A 21,151-nucleotide genomic window follows, 5' to 3' on the forward strand; every position below is an offset into this window, starting at 1 on the left:
CTCCCTGAACCTGAAGTTCGCCAATTAGCTGGACTGCCACTGAGCCCCTGGGATCTTCTTTGTCTCCCACCTCAAGCCCTAGGGCTACAAGTGCGTGCCACCACAGCGGGCTTGACATGGACGGGGGAACTGAACTTAGGTCCTCATGCTGCCGTAACAATCTTTACTGACTGAGACACTTTCCCAGGCCTATGATGTGCTTGCGTCTATTCTTCTTTTGTTTTGTTTCTTGGAGTCAGGAGCTCACTGTGTAGTGAGCTGTCCTGGAACTCTGTAGACCAGGCTGGTCTTGAACTCACAGAGAACCACCTGCCTCTGCCTTCCAAATGCTGAGATTAAAGGAGTGCACCACCACACCAGCTAATTGATACTTGTTTTATTTTATGTACATGGATGTTTTGTTTGCATGTTTAGTGGTGTGCCACAGCCATACATTGCCCATGGAGGCCACCATGTGGGTGCTGGGAAACAAATTCTGACCTTCTAGAAAGTAGCCAGTGATGGACACTGGACCATCTCTCAGGCCTGCACTTGAGTTTTAACAACGTATCTTTCATCTTCAGAGCATGTCTTATATTTAGGAATTATAGATAAGAGATCATGGGATTTTGAGGAGATTTGGATTTTGTTGTTGTTTTTGGTTTTGTGGTTTGTTTTGAGAGTCTAGCCTGGAACTCTGGAATTCACTGTGTAGCCCAGACTCAAGCTCATGGCAATCCTACCTCAGCCTCCTAGAACTGGGATTACAGCATGATGTGTGTCCCACTGGGACAGAAGATCTTAAACACCTACGTCCTCAAGCTCCTCTGAGGAGATGAGTTTAACACAGGATCAGCATTTGGAGCAGGGGCCAGCTCATGTGAAGTGCCCTAAGAGGAGGGCTCACTCTGCCAACTGTCCCTACTACGGGCTCCTGAAGCCTCCAAATCCTCTGAGCCTTGAAGGTGTCCTATGACCACATGTAGCCACTGGAGTGTCCCGAATTTCTCCCCAGGGAGGATTTAGGAGTATTGTTCTGGTTATAAGATTCTTTACCTTACGTATGTGTGTGTGTGTGTGTGTGTGTGTGTGTGTGTGTGTGTATCTGCATATAGTCATTCTAAAGCACGTATTAATTGTGCAATCTAATGGGGTTTGCCATGACATTTCATACATGTATATAATACATTTTTATCATCTTCAATGCATTATTACCACATCTTGATCCCCCTCCCACTGCTCCCCCTCTTCTACCTCAAAGCCTTCCTTCTCCTTTGATGCATTACCTCTAATGTTTTCATTTTAAAATTATTATCATGACATGTAAACACATACCAATATATAAGTGTAACTTGCTGAGTCCATTTAGCACTGCTCTCGTGTGTGTTTTTAGGGCTGACCACTTGGTATTGAATAACCACTGAGGCTAGGGTGCATTCAGTAAGTTCTTCTAAACTGGGAGAACTAGGAGGTAAAGAAGCCAGGCATCATATGTATGAGTGTAACCCCAGCACTTGGGAGTCAAAAGCAAGTTGATCAAGGAGTTCAAGGCCAACCCTGATGACGTAGTGAGTTCCAGGCTAGCGTGAATTCCATGAGACCCTGTCTCAAGAGAAGAAAAAGTAAAAGGTAACAAATGAAAGAAAAGAAGAAACAAAGATAAAGACCTAGGAGCAGATGACCTGGGTTCAAATTCTTGTGTGGTCACTTGTTGCTATGAGACTTTGGGTCACCCCTCTGGACCTTAGCTTTCTTTTTTATTTCTTTCTCTACTTATTTATTCTTTTATTTTGTGGTACTAAGAATGGAAACAAATGGACTCAGACTTATGCATGCTAGAAGAAAACAAGCTGGGCCTGAGCTGGGCTGCTCCATGTTCAGCTAAGTGTCAGCAAGCGGGCTGTGCACCATGCTTAGAATGGTTCCATATTCTAAAGCCTTGTCTTGGGTTACTCCATTTTGAATGTAAGTGCCAAGAAAGATGACTCCGTATCTTGTTTGCACAAGTAAACAACTATCACCTGCCCACACAGTAGGAGGCACACGCTGATAAATAATTTATGCTGACAAATAATGACACTTGAAAATATACTCAAAAACAGCATACGTGTAAGCTTACCAACCCAGACCAGACCAGATAGAACTCGTTTACCTGGGACTAGAAGAGGTGCACCCCAAGGTCAAAACCTACCAGGTTCACTGACTAGTCACCTGGTCACTTGTCACAGGCCACATTCAGGAAAACTGCCCCAGAGAGGGGCATGTGCCTGTCTCCAACTTGAGTGCCGTTCCTCCTGACATGACCTTCAGCCCACTGCAAACCAACTCTTTAATGCCTGTTGCCAGACCCACATCTGACAGCCCTGGGCCTGACCAGCTCTGCATGTGTGGGCCCGGAGGCTTCTCTGGTCCCTTCAGAAACTTCCTCTGTACCATGTCAGCGCTCTGTCTCCTGCTTTTGAACTCTACAGTCTCGTGAACTCTTGGCCATTCTGTAACCTGCATATTTGAAAATTATTAGATGAAGTATTGACGTGTGGTCTGAGAGTTAACACTAGTCATTAAGATTGGAATAAAACCCTGTCTCAGGGGCTGTGAGGTATAGTTCAGCTGGCAGAATGCTTGCCCAGCATGCGTGGAGCCCTGGCTGGGTTCCACCCCCAGTACTGTGTAAACTGGGTGTGGTGGTGCACACCTGTAATCCCAGCACTTGGAGATAGGGGCAGGAGGATGAGAAGTTCGAGGTCACTCTTGGCTCTATAGCAAGTTCAAGGGAGGAAAAATGATGGCCAGCTATCAACGGAAATCAGGACTGTGTGGCAAATTACAGCCAAACAAATCAATGGAGTCTGTGGATTTATTGGTCAGTCAATAAATCCTGACGTTGTGAGAAGATGCAAATCTGTCCATCTATGTTAATTTTTTTTTTAGTTTTCATATATGCGTGTCTGTGTGCAAGGGTGTGTGTGTCTGTCTGTCTGTCTGTCTGTGTGTATGTGTGTGTGTGTCTGTGTGTATGTGTGTGTGTCTGTGTGTATGTGTGTGTCTGTGTGTGTGTGTCTGTGTGCGTCTGTGTGTATGTGTGTGTCTGTATGTGTGTGTGTGTGTGTGTGTGTGTGTGTGTGTGTGTTCTTGTAAGGTGAGAGAGCAGAGGTGGCACATGCCATGGGGTGCATTGGAGTTCAGAAGACAAATTGCAGAAGAAGGCAATACCTTTCCACCACGCAGGGTCTGGGCATCCAACTCAGGTTTGCAAACCTGGCAGCAAGCACCTCTACCTGCTGAGCCATCTGGCCAGCCCTCATTGATGCTTCTAATAGAACACACTTGTGACACTAGGTGAACACTCTACCTACTGAGCCATAAAGACCTCGTGTCTTTATTGAGGAATCAAAATGATAAGAAGTCGGGGGTGGTGGCAAAGCCTTTAATCCTGGCACTAGGGAGGCAGAGGCCAGCCTGGCCTACAGCGTGAGTTCCAAAACAGCCTGGGCTGTCTCAAGGGGAAAAATGTGTGTGTGTGTGTGTGTGTGTGTGTGTGTGTGTGTGTGTGTGTGTGTGTGAAGACATAACTCTAGGGCTGTAGTGAGGATTAAATAGCTAATATGAAGAGAGTCACCAAGATCTCCAAAGACTTAACTGCCTCAGGATCCCAGCCCCACAACACCCATCCTCTACCCTCCTCAAACACTGGGTGTTCAGCTGGGGGACTGTAGGTGACAGTAGGATGCAGTTGTGACTGTCCACACTGGCAGCATGCACTGATTGTGTGACAGGTTCAAACAGAGACTAGCGATGTGAACTGTCCTGATCAGTGTACCTCCCCATGCATCCCTGTCATGCTGTATCGACCTGAGCCATTCCCTTAGACTGGCCTCTAAGCCAAGCCCTGCTTTAAACTTGAACTCATTATATGCCACAGGCTGGCCTCAGTGCCCCAAAGGCTGGGATTACAGGTGCATGTACCACACCTGGGTGGCACCTCAGCTACAGCCCCCAAGTTCTGTAGCCTGCATGCTTTGAGGACAGATGCAGTGCCTGGATTTGCCATGCTGCATTTTACATGATCCTACAGATCTGCACACCCATCTCCCAGGACCACCCTGCAGACTTCCAGGGAAGAGCTAAAGGCTTCTGAGGAGGGAGATTCCTGAAGCCACATTCCTTAATTCCAAAGGCCTATTTCATATCACCCTACTTGGGGTAGGACAGCCTATATGTATGCGGCAGGATGGCTGGGTCGTTGAAAAGGGCGGCTTAGGGTATATGTACTTTTCTTGTCACTGTAACAAAATTCCTGACAGAAACAACTTCAGAAAGGGAAGGTTCATGTGAACTCACAATGTGGGGGACACAGGCCATTATACCAGGAGGGGTATGGAAGCTGGTGCATCTTGGCCTGTGGTATCAGGAATGAGTGGAACAGCTTGTTCACATCCTCATGAATCAGGAAGCAGAGAACTCAGCAGAAGACAGAAGTGGGTATCACCTTCCAGGTTCACCCCCAGCTAGGACTGGAGAGATGAGTCAGTGGTTAAGAGCACCGGCTGCTCTTGCAGAGGACTGGGGTTTCATTCCCAGCACCCACATGGTAGTTTACAACCATCCCTAACTCCAGTTCCAGGAGATCTGTGCTCCCTTCCTGAGCTCTGCAGGTACCATGCATACATGGGATGCACATACATACATGTAGGCAAGCACTCACATAAAATAATGAATACATCTAATAAAAAGTGTCTAAAAAGTTTACCCACACTAACTCATTTCTGCTAGTTAGGTCATGGTTCTAAAATGGCATTGCCAGCTGGTGACATGTTCAAACACATGTCTGCCCTTGGGGGATATTTCACATTCAACTTGTACAGGAGATTTCTAGGGTCTGAATTCAGTTCCTAAGAACTAGGGTGCAAATTCCCAGATCTTATGGTTAAAGACTTGTTGGTTCTAGGGCCAGAAATTCTGGGTTCTTGCTCTCTGGACTCTAGAACACTTAGGGTCTAGGTTCCGGGGCATGATGGGGTACTTTTGACTCTAGGATAGTGACATGTAGGGGCTGGGAATCAAAACAACTCCTCAAATAAAGATGTGGGTTTCTGGCTCAGTAGACTGTCCATTCTAGCAGGTGAGAATTCTGGGACAAATATTCTGAATCTAGGACCAGTGAAACAGATCAGAGGGTAAAGGTGCCTGCCATCAAGCCTAATGACTTGAGTTTGATCCCTGGAACCCACATGGTGGAAGGAGAGAACTGATTCCCAAAAGTTGTCCTCTGACATCTCATAATGTGCCATGACACATACAGGCTGCCATCACCCCATATTATTGGTGAAATTATTAAGGCCACTCCATGTAGTTAAAAGGGAGGTTTGTTCTGTGGGGTAACTTACAAATGAAGGGATAGGTTGCAGGGTCTGGCAAAGGTATGGCGCAGTCTGGCAGTGTTCTCTGGAGAACTCTGCTCGGTCTACCTCCAGCGTCCAGGGTCAAGGAACCAAGAGAGACCTCTCCTCTTGATCCTGGGTCTTCAGCATTACCAAAGCCTCAATGGGGGTTGGAACTTCCAGACCAAGGCTGGAATGGCTACCCACTACACCATATCCTGGTTATGGTGGTGCACGACCTTAATCCCAGCACCCAGAAGGCAGATGCAGGCAGAACCCACTAAGTTTGAGGCCAGCCTGGTCTACAAAGTGAGCTCTAGGCCTGCCAGGGCTATATAGTAAGACCCTGATGAGTGATGTTGCTCTGTATGCTGTGAATGTGTTGCTCTGATTGATTGATTGATTGATTGATTGATTGATTGATAAATAAATAAATCGCTGGTTGGCCAGTAGCCAGGCCAGTATAGTATAGGCAGAATAAGCAGAGAGGAGAATTCTGGAAAGTGGAAGACTGAGTCAGGACAGGTTGCCAGCCACTGCCACCATGAGAAGTAAGATGTAAAGTACCAGTAAGCCACAAGCCACATGGCAACTTATAGATTAATAGAAATGGGTTAATTTAAGATATAAGAACTAAATAGCAAGAAGCCTGCTACAGCCATATAGTTTATATGTAATATAAATCTCTGTGTGTTTACTTGGGTCTGAGTGGCTGCAGCCCCTGGCAGGACTGGAGAAAACTCCAGCTACAAGACCCTGTCTCAAAATAAATATTTATAATTAACACACACACACACACACACACACACACACACACACACACACATTCATGAATCCTGAGTCTCACAGCCAAACTAAGTTTTTGGGTTTTTTTTTTTTTAAGATTTATTTATTTATTATGAGGGCACCAGATTTCATTACAGATGGTATGAGCCACCATGTGGTTGCTGGGAATTGAACTCAGGACCTCTGGAAGAGCAGTCAGTGCTCTTAACCTCTGAGCCATCTCTCCAGCCCCCAAACTAATTTTTTTACTCCCAGAGGAGGGCCTAATTTTTTAATTGACTGATTATTATTTATTACATCTTTATTCTTTGTGCATGATGTGTCTATGCGTGTGAATCCAGAATACACATGTCATGGAGTCATAATGCATATATGAAAATCAGAGGACAATGTTGGGCACTGAGCCTCACCTCCCACCTTTTTTTTTTTCAGACACAGTCTCTCCTTTGGATGTTTGCCACTGTACACACCAGGTTAGCTGGCCTGTGACTTCCAGGGTTCCTCCCATCTCTGTGTCCTGTCCTGTTGTAAGAACACTGAGACTACAGATGTGAATTATAGATCTGTGCTACCACACATGACTTTCCTGTGGGTTCTGGGGTTTGAACTTAGGTCCTCACACTTGCCCAGCAAGTGCCTTACCCACAGAGCCATCTCCCAAGCCTGGGAATCTTGGTTTCTCAGGACATAACATTCTTACCTCTGATATCTTCCAAAGAACTGTTGGTTAAAACCACAAATGGCTGCCCAAGTACTTACAGGCATTGTAGGCAGACTCCTGGGAGCACAGCAGGGCTTCCCTCAGTCCCTGAACTTACCTGGGGATCCAAGTAAATTTGGTAACACTGACCCCCAGAGCTCCAACTTGACAAGCCTCCCCCCCTCCTTCCTCTCCTCCCAACCTCTCCACTCCCCATCTTCCACCCCCATCGTCTCAACATGCGTTTGTGATTGGGAGAATCCACAGAACCTGGATGCTGTGGAGAGACTCACCTCTACAGCCCCTGGGACCTATAGGGTGCTGGCTTTTCCATCAGCACACAGACGCCACCTGGTGGGACTGTGTGCTAACTGCAATGCAATGGGGGAGCCCTTAGCCGCCCCCTCCAGCTGCCCAGAGGAGAAACTAAGTACAGATACAGCGCTGGGTGTTGATGATAGCTGCTTGGTCAGTTCTTCAGTGTGTCAGGATACTGCTGGCAAGATGCTACCCCTGGGACAGGAGAGAGATCGCCCAGTGGTTAAAATGTTTGCCTCACAACTTGAGGACCACTGAAAAATGCCAAGTGGGCATGACAGCCCACTTGTAATTCCAGCCCCCAAAGAGCAAGATGGGGGCTCTCCAGGAAAAGCGAGTTAGTGAGACTAGCCATAGACTAGCTCTGGGTTTGACTGAGAGGTCCAGCTTCAGTGAATACAATGGAAGAGCAATAAAGCAACACTGACCTCAGGCTGTCACATGCATACACACACAGGTACACTCCCCACATGTCCAACACATGCAGTCATGCACATACACACATACACACCACACTCATGCATGAAAATAGGAGGAAGGAAAGATTCTATTACTATCATCCTGTACCACCCTACCAATCACTGGCTTCCCAGCCTGCTCTGCCTATGTCTATGACATCCCAAGGTCCTTGCATCTATACCACGAGTTGTTGGCATTGAGCCCCTACTTCCAAGATTTCATGACTGATATGCAACCTTTCTGGGAACTCAACTCTGCTCCATGCTCAATATCTACTGTGAAACCTGCCAACTACTGGGTGGGCAAGGCTTTCCCTGGTGGACGCCCTTGACATAAGTGCCCAGGGCCTCCATCCAACCACTTGGATGCTCGCTCATCTGGAGAAGCTGGCTCCACACTTGCCTGGGCTCAGCTCATGGTCCACCTTAGTATGCCATGCACAAATTAGCCCCCAGAACCTTCTGCTTCCCCCTGGTGCCGGCCTCAAACCCACTATTATGGCCTAGACCCTCCACATTTTCTCAACCTCAAGCTCTACTCTGAAATCCAGCCCCCAGCTCATACCTATCATCATACCTGCCTTTGTTATGTACCAAAGGCAAAAGGGCTGTGAGTTCAAGCCAACCCTGGACTCCAGAACAAAACCCTGTTTCAAAACAAAACAAAATAAGTAAATACAAAATGTTTCTTCCAGCCCTTGCTCTCCCTGTTCCCAGCCTTTCACCACGTCAGAGACTCAGAGTCTATTCCTTATCCAACCTCAAGCCCTTAGTAATCCCAGAGACCTATCCATACACTGATGCATGATCAACCACCTGCTCTTTTTTATATACAGAAAACAATCGATGTGCATTTATTGAATATGCATTGTAAGGGTTCAAGTAGACTTAATTTTAAAAAATGACATCACAGCCTAGAAATCAAGGAAAGGACAGACACAAAAGAGAGACTGGACAGCTTGCATCATGGCTCTTGGCTGGAGACCTGCTTTGAATAGGTTCCTTGTAGGTTCTTCTTAGATGCTGGGGGGGGCAGGGTTCCGGGGCTCAGGAGCCTGTGTGTTCAAAGGGCTATTGATGTTGGGTTCTCCTAGCAGGCTCTGTATAGATAGCAAGGTGGTCCTTATGTCATATAGTGGGGATATCCAAGCAGATGTTGCCCTGGGTGTCCATGTTGGGGTGGTAACAGGGTGTGAGGAACTTCACTGTGGGTGTGTTATAAGGGAGAGTTTATGCCTCAGGTTTTCATATACTGTGCCAGCTGCCCCATGGATGGTCCCTCCCATTTGAATATGTTGTCTGGTTCAGGGAAGGCAGAAATACCTTTGTCACCAGACATCACAAGGGTCATCAGGTCCTGCTGCAGCCTCTTGCTCACAGGGCTCCAGGTGGTGCCCTGCTGGGACAATGTGGTGACATATTGTGTACCCCAATAAACCTTACCTGGGGATCAGAGGACAGAGCCAGCCACTGAATTAGACATAGAGGTCAGGCAGTGGTGGCACACACCCTTATTCCTATCACTCGGGAGGCAGAGATCCATCTGGATCTCTGTGAGTTGAAGGCCGCACTGGGCTACATGAGAGAAACAGAACCAGGCAGTGGTGACACAGGCCTTCAATCCCAGGAAGTAATATGGCAGGACACAGAAAGGTATATAAGGTGTGAGGAAACAGGAACTCGCTCTCTTGAGGCTGAGGATTTCGTAGAGGTAAGCTAGTGGCTGGCTGTTCTGCTTCTCTGATCTTTCAGCTTTCACCCTGATATCTGGCTCTGGGTTTTTATTATAAGACCTTTTAAGATTCATGTTACAGGCCCAGCTCCCTTGGGAACTGGTAGTGACAATGGTGTCGTCTGAGTAGCAGCTTTGCAAGGCCATCCTGGGGATGCTGGTACACACAGGAGTGTGCAGATGAAAGGGCAAATGGCAGCCACCTGCTCTCTACCTGCCTGAGGGTTCTGGCTTTGGTTCTTCCCAAACCGAGCTCTCCATCCTTTGCCCTGCGCCTCCTTGCCTTGGCTCTCTTTTTGCCTGGTCCTGTAAATCCTCTGACACACACCTCATCCCTCTCTTCTAACTCCTCACCCCAGGCTCCCTTTGCACTCTCCTAGTTAAGGCTTCTATTGCTGAGATGAAACACCATGCCCCAAAAGCAAGATGGAGAGGAAACAGTTCATTTGGCTCACACTTCCACATTGTAGTCCATCAGTGAAAGAAGTCAGGACAGGAACCCAAACAGAGCAGAAACATGGAGGCAGAAGCTAAAGCAGAGGCCATGCGGGGTGCTGTTACTGTCTCGCTCCTCATGGCTTGCTCAGCCTGCTTCCTTATGGAACCCAGGACTGCCAGTCCAGGGATGCACCACCCGCAATGGGCTGAGCCCACCAATATCAATTGCTAATTAAGAAAATGTCCCACAGACTTGCCTAAAACCTGATCTTATGGAGGCATTTTCTTAACAGAGACTCCCTCCTCTCTGATGACTTTAGCTTGTGTCAAGCTGGCATAAAACTAGCCAGGACACCCTCATTCTTCCAGACCTGTACCTTCTTCCTTATTCCTAGATCCCCTCACCCCTAATGCGGGCAGAACACATATGATATCACCTGCTCTTCCAGCAGACCCAAAGCAGGGCATCTTTGCTCATCATTGTGGAGGGACAGCCACCAAGCACTGCACTACCCGTGACCTGCTTCACCTCCTGTACGGCCTCTGCAGTAACATCAGTAGCCCTATAGCCAGTGACTCACAGCTGCAGAGGCCTAAGTCCTGTGCTACCTGGTATCTTTGCCCAAGGTTAGACCATGCCGTGGCCACCTAGAGCACAGGCGCAGACACAGCATAGCACAGTGTCTCCAGACTCTTGAGAGAGCCAAGGGGAGCTCTGGCACCCCTCCAGATATATTCACTGCTGAAACTCCTTCCGGAACTGCATGGCCAAAGCGGGCCTCACTTTCCAGACTGCAAAGTGCTCTGCATCTGCCAGGAAGCCTGTGGCTGCCAGCCAAACAGTGGATGCCGGTGTAGCTCCTTGGCAGACATCCAGCTGTGCTGGGAATCCTCCCCTCCCCCCCCGTAAGGTGTCCAGAGTCAGTGGGGCCTGGGGCGGGAGACCCGGACCTAATGCTTAGTTGCCGCAGGTGCTGGGTGAAGACCTCCTCAGTGCTGGGCCCACACTGGAGAGAGCATAGAACAAGATGGAGTCCCCTCCACAGCCTCCTGGAGAAGAAATTGGATTTCATTTCTTAGTGAACGCTTACAAAGCACTCACTCTGCCTCATATGCTATTTTAAGACAGTAGTTTTCAAAATTGCCCCAGGAGCATCAGCAACACCTGGGACTTGTTAAAAAAAAAAAAAAAAAAAAGGAACCTCAAAGAGCGAGACTGTGGTTCAGTAGCAGAGTATGGCCTAATGTGCACAAAGCTGTAGGCTCTCTTTCCCCAGCAAGCACACAGGCACGTTCAAAGCACACACACACACACACACACACACACACACACACACACACACCCTGTGCAGCACTTGCTAATGCGTGCCTGTTATCTCAGCACTCAAGTAGAGTCGGGAGGATTGTGAGTCTGAAGCCAGTCTAGGCTACATGACAAACCCAAGACCGTGTCTCAAAACCAAACCACAAATGTCAGAATCTTTGGGATGAGTTTGTAGCTCAGTGGTACAGCATGGGACTTACCCTGCCTTAGGAATCCTGAGTCAGAAACTTCGGGCCCAGCATCCCAGCTGTGTGTGTGTGTGTGTGTGTGTATACAGGTGTAAACACCGCAGTGTGAGTGCAAAGGCTGAGCCATCTAGCCGCCCCACTTACCTTCACTGGGGGCGGGGGGCAGTGTTTTCTCTTCCCTCTCTAGGCCTTTCCTTCGGCCTGATTCAAACGAATCCTGGCTTGCCCTTGTATACAGAGTGATGACCTTCATACACAGGTTCTGTCCAGCTTTGTCTGAGGTGGCATCGTGGGGACACAACATGCCCAAGGTGTCAGGCAGCCTCCACCCCTGCACTGCCGGGACACCCATGAGCTACTGTGCTCTGAGCATCACGGTCCTAACAGAGACTTAAGAAGAAGTCAAAAGGCTCTGGAAGCAGAAATATCTTCGAAAACTACAGGAGTTCGGGACATACTTTCTTCGGGCTTCTGCAGATCTAGAACTATCCACCGCTCCTAGCAGAAACTCACATCTCAGTATCTCAGCCGTCGGCCCTCTGCTCCTTGAGCGGCACCTCGGAGAAGAGTCTCCCCCTAGTGGTAGCAGCAAAGGCCGGCAACTTCATAGACAACCCTCTCAGCCGCAAAGCCCGAGAATCCCCTTCCCATTGGTTGCTCCCAAACGCGTGGCTGGCCAATTATGGTTGCCCCGGAGAGGAAAGCCTAATCGGATTGGCCAACATTAGAGCTTTTCCTGCCTAGAATCTGGTTGTGTGAAGTTACCTCCGTCCGCAAGCTGAAAATAAGAACCTGGAGGCGTGATGGTGCACGGTTATCCCATCACTCAGGAAACAAGGCAGGAGGATCAGAAATTCCAGGCCAGCGTGGGCTCTATAGTAAGATCATGTCGAAAAAAGAATTTCCGGACTATTGCCTGGCATGTGGAAGGCCCTGTATTCAAAGCCCACGATCTCAAAATAAATTAAAACGAAACGATCAGGGTTGGGGGTGTGGCTCAGTGGCACATCTCATAAAAGGCTGAGCCTTGGATTTGAGGAGTTTCCTCGGACGACTGGAGGACACTACACAGGAGATCTGTTCGGTAATGGCCTCTGGTCATGAAGAATTGAATTAGGCTGTACTGGGCAATAGCCCCGAGCTGTAAAGAACTGCTGACTGAGATCAAGTCTGTCTGCTTCTCTGCCTCACTTTTCTTCCAAAAACAACAATTAAACATCACTATAGCCCAGAGTCACTGACAGGGCCCCCACAGACCCATCTTCTCCCCTGCCCGCATAGCCCTTATTCACTTTCCTACTGAACTTCCAAGTGAAATGAAGGCTGTGGGTTGTCGCGGGTGGCACGCGTCTATAAATCTCAGTACTCAAGAGGCACAGCAGGGAAACTGGCACAATTTGAGGCCAGCCTGGTCTACACAGAGACCAAGTAAGCTGGTAGTACATATCCAGTCCTAGGATAACCATCAACCAGAGCACAGGCTGACCAGCACTAATTAACTACCCATGCCTCTCACCCCACCCCCACTGTCTCTTCCCGGTCAGTATTGCTGATGCAGGGGCTGTGGTTGCTGGCTCCTTGTCCTCTCATATAGTTCTAGTCTTTATCGTTCCTTTCCTGTGGCGGGAGAGATGGCTCAGTGTTTAAGAGCACTCTACAGAGAGCCAGGGTCAGTTCCCAGCACCAACATGGCAGCCCACAACTGTCTGTAACTCCAGTTTTATGGAATCCAATGCCTTTTTCTGGCCTCCTAAGGCACCAGGCATTCAAGGGAATCTGTTATTCATAGTGAGCTCCTGGTCAACTGAGACTATGTAATGAGACCTTGTCTTAAGAAAAGGAGGCTGGAAAGATGGCTCAGGGGTTAAGAGCACTGGCTGCTCTTCCAGAGTTTTTAGTTTGTTTGTTTTTGTTTTTGTTTTTTGAGACAGAGTTTCTCTGTGTAGCTTTGTGCCTTTCCTGGAACTCACGCTGTAGCCCAGGCTGGCCTCGAACTCACAGAGATCCACCTGCCTCTGCCTCCTGAGTGCTGGGGTTAAAGGCGTGTGCCACCAACGCCTGGCTTCCAGAGGTCTTATAATGAGATCTGGTGCCCTCTTCTGGCATGCAAGCACACACACAAGGCAGGATAAATCTTTAAAAAAGAAAAGAGGAAAAAAGTCTGTGAGTTTATTCTCCACTACTTTTTTCCACTTGGGTTTTGGGATGGGCAACTGGGCCTGCTTTTCTTGTTGCTATTCTTACTGTTTTGGGTCAGGCTCTATAACCAGGTGTGTCAGTTTGAAGGAGATTGGCCCAGACAGGCTCATGTGTTTGAATGCTTGGGCACCAGTTAGTGGAACTGTTCAGGAAGGATTAGGAGGTGTGGCCTTGTTGGAAGACACTGGGGGTGGGCTTTAATGTTCCAAAAGCCCACACTAGGCCCAGTCTCCTCTTGTTGCCTGCAACTTGCAGATCATGTGAATCTCAGCTACTGCCCAGCTCTGGGCCACGCCCCCACATCTTGATTTTTATGGACTAACCCTCTGAAACTGTATAGAAGCCCCCCGAGTCACACTGGTGTGGAGTTCACAGTGTAACCCAGGCTGCCCTCTAACCCCTTTTGTGTGTGAGCCACCATACTTACCATAGATATGAAATGTTGGTTTTCTGGAATCTGGCTCTGTCTTAGGACTCCAGGAACAAAAGATGTCTGCTGCAATGGTTACTGTCTCCTTCCTGTAGGCTTGTTTGTGGATCCCTCCAACACTGGCCCTCCACTTAACAGTTTTTCATTTGCTTTGTTTTCTCAAACATTCTTCTGCATTTCAAGCTGGCCTTAAACTCACCATGTAGCTGACGATGGCCTTGAACTCCTGAACCTCTTGCCTCCACCTCCCAAATGTAGAGATTACAGGCAGGCACCACCATTCTTGGCTTCGAATTTCCCAGTGACACTCCCTCTGGCTTAGCTACTTGCATTCTAACAGAACTGTGTGTGACCCATCTTTCCTGCCCACTGCGTTTGCCCACTGACTTACCTTCTGGCCCACCACCCCATTGCTACCCAAAGCTGCTCACTCACCTTGATCCTCAGTGGTCCATGGACTGGTCCACCAGTTACTCTGTCATCTTCTTGGACCTCCCCTTGTTCCTCTACTTACACCACCCACCACTGCTCTGTTGTTATTCCTCATTTAACTTCCACTGACCTCTCAGTAGGTCAGACCATCCAATTAGTCCACCACTGACCCCCAGTGGAACCCTCTCTTTCACAGCGCTTCTGGCCAGCTTCCCACTGAATCTTTTTATGATCCCTCATGACTGTTCCCATTTACCAACCTCTAATGTCTCCTAGGGTTTTTTTTCCCCCGTTTTTCTTTTTCCAATTAAGACTGGTTCTCACCGCATTGCCCAGGCTGTCCTCAAACTCCAATCTCCTGCCTCAGGCTCAGGAGCAATTACAGCATGTGCCACTGCACCCAGCTTTAATTTCAGTGTCTCCTCACCCTCTTCCTCCCTCCCATGTGCTGGTGACTGAACACAGGCCTTGCACATGCTTGGTAAGTGCTCTGCCACCAGATTACACCACCAGCTGTTTTGTTGTTGCTGTTTTGAGACAGGGACTCATTGGCCCAGAATTTGTTATGTAGACCAAGCTGGTCTTGAACTAGCTACATAGCCCAGGATAGCATAGAATTTTTGCTCTTCCCAGCTAAGCTTTACAAGTAGTTTCCCAACCAGGCTAACACAAATTAGTGAAATTCTTCTTCACCAGTCACAGAAATGAAAAGCACCCGAGACTACAGCAGTGGGACTCTGATTGGATTCCGGATCCCCAGGTTTTCCAATGCCTCCTTCTTTGGCCTCTCCGATCCCACCAGCTAACTACCCTGACAGCTTGATAATACTTTCCCCCACAGCATGACCTCGCATAGGTGAGCACGATCCTGGAACTCCTCTTTCTCTCCAGACAGCTGTCTCTGGGCCTGCCTCCTGGGCCTCCCAGCTCTGTGCAGACCCAGCCTTCAGCTTCTTGTGGACCTAAGAGACAATCTGGCCAATGTGACATGACAAGGCTTTTAGGGACCCTGTTTCCTGTCTTCTAGTCTCTTCTCTGATATCCCAGGTTGCTCTCTCCCATAGCCTCTGTCTCTGTCTTCCCTATCCACCCATAAGTACCCTGCCAGGGGACTCTGTTCTCTACCTTACACTGTCTGTGTCTTCTGCTTCTCTCCACCTCAGAGACACTGGGGACCGTGACACTACTGCTGCTGCTACAGCCCACCCCAGCCTTGAGATGGCTGCTGCACTGGTTTTACCAGCCAAGAGATGCAGCGTGTTCTCCCAGACCATTGGAGTGTGCAGCAAGAGCCGCTCCTGGTCCACAGACAGCTAGTGCCGTGAGTGTGACAAACGGGTGTGTGATAAGGGTTTGGTGCCAACCCATGCAGTCTGGTACCCTGAACCTGGCTACAGCTGCTGGAATTAGGGTGAGGTGAACAAAGGCAGGCAGAGCTTCCTGTTCATGTTGCCCCAGTCTCAGGGTGGCCCATAATGGGGCTATGTGCTGGCCAGTTTTATGTCAAGTTGACACAAGCTGGAGTCATGAGAGGAGGGAACCTGGATTGGGAAACTGCTTCCATAAGATTGGGCTGTAGGCAAACCTCTAGGGCATCTCTCTCTCTCTCTCTCTCTCTCTCTCTCTCTCTCTCTCTCTGTCTCTGTCTTGCAGGGGAGTTCAAGACAGGGTCTCACTATGTAGGTCTGGCTGTCCCAGAACTCACTATGTAGACCAGGCTGGCCTCAAACTCACAGAGATCCGTGTTACACCTAGCCCATTATGCATCGTGGGGAAGGAGAGAGACAACACTTACAGGTTCCAAAGATTTTAATATTTCACCACATAAGCAGGTCACTGATTGATCAGGGCTGCAGGACTCGGGAGCCTCATCTCTCCTGACAGCCCCAAGCAGGGGCAGAAGTGGGGTTTATAAGTATAAAAAAATCACACAAACATTTGTTGCCAAGTTACAGTTGCCATTTTCCCTAATCAGGATTTAGAGATTAAGGGCTTCCTTAAATTTTCCATCATTGTCAATCAATATACAATGCAAGCCTTTCAGTCCAACCAATCAGATTCACTTATTCCTTCTGTGGTTAGGAACAGCCATGATGTTTCTAGAGAACTAAAGACACATAACGACTGTTTCTATGGTATAGGGAGGAGGTTGGTCAGCCCCACCCCCCAACCCAGGGCTTGGAAACCTGAACTTTATTTCACCCTACAGGTAAAATAGAGTCTGAAATCAAAATGGCAGTGCTCAGGGCTGGAGAGATGGCTCAAAGGTTAAGAGCACCGGTTGCTCTTCCAGAGGTCCTAAGTTCAATTCCCAATAACCACATGGTGGCTCACAACCATATATAATGAGAACTGGTGCCCTCTTCTGGCCTGCAGGCACACATGCAGGCAGAACACTGTGTACATGTGAAATAAATAAAACTTAAAAAAAAAAAAAGGCAGTACTCAGCCCTAGGTGCTTTTGCCTGCTCCCTTCAGTCTGCTTGCCTCTGTCTCTCCAGTACTGGGATTAAAGGCACTCGCCATTACCTCCAGCTTTGGAGGGCATTTTCTTAACTAGTGGCTGAGGGAGGGGGGCCCAGCCCATTGTGGGTGGTGCCACCCTTGGGCTGGTGGTCCTGGGTGCTGTAAGAAAGCAGGCTGGAGCCGGGTGTAGTGGTGCACACTTTTAATCCTAGCACTCAGGGAGTCAGAGGCAGGCAGATTTCTGAGTTCAAGGCCAGCCTGGTCTACAGAGTGAGTTCCAGGACAGCCAGAGCTACATAGTGAGACCCAGTCTCAGAAAGAGGGGGGGGGAGGGAAGGAAGAAAGGGAAGGAAGGAAGGAAGGAAGGAAGGAAGGAAGGAAGGAAGGAAGGAAGGAAGGAAGGAAGGAAGGAAGGAAAGCAGGCTGAGCAAGCCATGAGAGCAAGCCAGTAAGCAGCTCCCTCCATGGCCTCAGCATCAGCTCCTGCCTGCCTACAGGTTTCTGCCCTGCTTGAGCTCTGCCTTGGCTCCCTCAGTGGACTGTGATGCAGGACACAAAGGCCACATAAACCCCTTCCTCCCCCAAGTTATTTTTGGTCGTGGTGCTTCATCATAGCAGTAGTAACCCTAACTAGGACAAAATCCACGAGTTCATCCCCAGGACTAACAAAAGTAAAAACGGAGTTGCTGCTACTTGTATTATCACCTGCCATGGACGGTGGGAGGAAATCGGTCACTCAAGACCCGTTCGGAGATGGGTAAGTTGGCTCAGTGGGTAAAGGCAAGTCTTACAGCCTGAGTCCAATCCATATGACCCACGTGGACAGAACTCCCACAAGACGTCCTTAACCTTCAGGCTTCACACCAGAGCATGCATGTCTCGCCAGTCAAATAAATAAATAAACAAATGTAAAAAAAAACAACCCACTCATTAACTCTAGGTGGGCTCAGCCGTTGGGCAAACTCTTGAAGCTCTTGCAGAGGAACTGGAGTTTGGATTCCAGCCCCACATTGTAACATGAATCTTAAAAGTTCTTATTAATAAAATCAAACCTGAAGTTGTTGGGGTGATGCTGGAAGATCAGAGAAGCAGAACAAGCCACAGCCACCTCACCTTGCCAATTCCTCAGCTGATCCTGTTTCCTCAGACTGGAAGCCTCTGAGTCCTCATCTGAATGGATCTCAGCTGAACTGCTGCTCAAAAGCCTAAAAGCTTAACCAGACTCTAGTTCCTGGTTTTCATGCCTTAAATACCTTTCTGCTTCCTGCCATCACTTCCTGGAATTAAAAGCGTGTGTCACCATGCCTGGCTGTTTCCAATGTGTCCTTGAACTCACAGAGATCCAGATGGATCTCTGCCTCCAGAATGCTAGAATTACAGGTGTGTGTGCCACCATTTTCTGGCCTCTATGTCTGTCTAGTGGCTGTTCTGTTCTCTGACCCCAGATAAGTTTATTGGGGTGCACAATATATTGGGGAACACAGTATCACCACACCACATCTTGGTTCACAACCAGCCATAACTCTTCCGAGGGGGTCTAACACCCTCTTCTGACCTCCACTGGCATTGCACACACATTTTGTGCAGATACACATGCAGACAAAACATCCCATTGTGTGTGCACATGTGTGACGGTGCCCACAGAGGCGAGAAGGTGGCATCATTGAGTTACAGCAGTTGTGAGTCACCCCACATGGGTACTAGGAACATCTGTCTTAGTTTAGGTTTTCTGTTGCTATGAAGAGACACCATGAGCACAGCAACTTTTATAAAGGAAAACATTTAATTGGGGCTGGCTTACACTCCATTACTGTCATGGTGGAAGCATGGCGGCATGCAGGCAGACATGGTGCTGGGGAAAGAGTTGTGAGTTCTACATTTGGATTAACAGGCAGCAGGAAGAGAGAGTGAGCTACTGGGCCTGGCTTGAGCATTTGAAACCCAAAGCCACCCCACTGTGACACATTTCCTCCAACAAGGCCACACCTCCTTATACTGCCATCCTGGGTGACCAAGCATTCAAATCTATATGTCTATGGGGGCCATTTCTATTCAAAGTGCTCTTAAACACTAAGCCATCCCTCCCATCTTCCTTCTTCTTTCAAGACAGGGTCTTATACAGCCCAGGCTGGCCTTGAACTCCCTATCTTCCTGTCTTTACCTCTCAAGCAGTAGGATTTACAAGGCATGAACCACCATGCCTGGGTGAGCTTTCTAAGGTATGTCTGGCTATGCCTCCCAAGTGGCAGTCATAACCTGGTCCCCACTACTTCTACATTCATGCACTATGAAAAGGGCAGGGAGGTGGACAAAGGGATTGGATCTCTTTCAAATATACAGCCCAGAAGTGGCACTTTCTTGTATTCCCCAGGTGCCAACACTTTGTAGAATTCTATCATCTGGCTACAAAGGAGGATGATACATCTTTAGCTGAGCAGTCAGGTGTACAGCTCAATATCCTAATTCTGGGAAGAAATAAACAGTGGATATTTGAAAACTATAGCTTAATTCTCAGACCATTCTTGTGTTTGTGGACAGAGGTGGAGGAACCATTTCAAGTTCCTACAGCTTAGCTATCCTAGTGGGGAGCCAGCACTTGTTTCTCGTTAGTTTGAGGAAAAGTCTCAGGGCTGATCCTTGATGTTCCAAAGGCATTTTCTCATCTTTAAACCAATCACATTGGTTGGCTGATGGGACAAGTTTTGGGGAAATCTGTCCACATCTGGAAGCAGAGAAAAAGCGTATCAAACCCTGCAGAGAGCAGGGCCATCTCTCCAAAGACAAACTGAGAGACCATGATCAGAAAGCCTTGGGTGGAGCCCTGGCAAGGAGAATAGTATGTGTTTCCAGTTTTATGGCCTTCAGTTCACAGAAAAATAAAGCAAGACCTTCAGCCTTTTTGACAGATGTCTTGGAGATAAAGAGCCACTTGACAAGAAAGGCATGGAAGTTTAAAACCCAGAGGTTCCTGAGAATGAAGAGATGGCCCCCAGCAAGAGGAACAAGTCAAAAGAGCAGACACATCTGCACTGGCATTGCCACACTACCACAAAGTTGACACACTGGTCACCTCAGAAGCTTTTTGTAGGTTTTGTTTTAAGGCAGTCTTGTTATGTATCCAGAATGGAATAAAGTTGTACACTACCACAACTGGTTTTATTCAGTGTTGGAGATTCATACATGCCAGACAAGAACTCTGCCATCCAAGATACATCTCTGGCCATGTGCAGCATAAATAATAGAAAACAAATAATTAAAGTATAGCTGGGTGGTGTTGGCATAGGGCTAGCACTAATGAGAATTCTGGAAAGGAGAAGGGCAGGGTCAAGGGAGATACCAGCCAGCAGCTGAGGGAGAAGAGATGCTAGAGGACAGGTAAAGCCACGAGTCACATGGCAATATATAGATTAATAGAAATGGGTCAATTAAAATGTAAGAGTTAGCTAGTAACAAGCCTGAGCTACTGGCTGAGCATCTGTAATTAATATAAGCCTCTGAGTGATTATTTGAGAACAGCTGTAGGACAGGAAAACTCCACCTATACAGTAGGGAGGCAGATGCAGGTAGATCTTTGTGAGTTCAAGGCCAGCCTGGTGTACAAAGTGAGTTCCAGGACAACCAGGGCTACACAGAGAAATTCTATTTCAAAACAAAACAAAACCAAAACAAAACAAAACACTGAAGTATATAGGGTTGTGCCTGGCATAAAGTAAGTGTTCAAAAAACAATTTAGATAGAAAAAAATTATAAAAACAGGTTATTATTAAAACATAGATAAGAGAAATGAGACAGATCAACACACACACACACACACACACACACACACACACACACACACACCCAAAGCTTCTTTTAGGAACATATATAAGATGGAAATGAGCTCTGTGGCCCAGTAACTTTGCTCACCTACATGAGCAGAGGCATAGCAGTGCACTGGGCAGAGGGCTTTGGGCTTGTCTAGGGGTCCCTCGCGTATTCCCTTTCCTACGGGACGTAAGAGGGCAGGGTCCATTACCCTCCCACTGCCCCAGTGTAAGTAGCATGACACCTCACAGCCTGGGAGGACTGATATCCTGGGGAGACCTGAAGGCTGCCAGGCCAGCCCAACAGCTTGTAAGGACTTCCCCATTGATGCTACACAACAAGACCGTACCTTAGAACAAAGGGAGAAAACTGGCGAGATGGCTCAGCAGTTAAAAAGACTTGCTGTGGTGGCGCACACCTGTAATTCCCAGCACTCGGGAGGCAGAGGCAGGCTGATCTCTGTGAGTTCGAGCCTAGCCTCGTACAGAGCGAGATCGAGGATAGGCTCCAAAGCTA

At 48.1% G+C, this 21,151-nt stretch overlaps 1 pseudogene; it reads right to left on the reverse strand.

Annotated features, from left to right (window-relative positions):
• Window positions 1-8,586: 8,586 nt before the first annotated feature.
• LOC118582852 lies at window positions 8,587-8,973 on the reverse strand (annotated as a pseudogene).
• Between the last annotated feature and the right edge of the window lie 12,178 nt (window positions 8,974-21,151).

The sequence above is a fragment of the Onychomys torridus genome, chromosome 1 (assembly GCF_903995425.1).
Source record: "Onychomys torridus chromosome 1, mOncTor1.1, whole genome shotgun sequence".
NCBI lineage: Eukaryota > Metazoa > Chordata > Mammalia > Rodentia > Cricetidae > Onychomys > Onychomys torridus.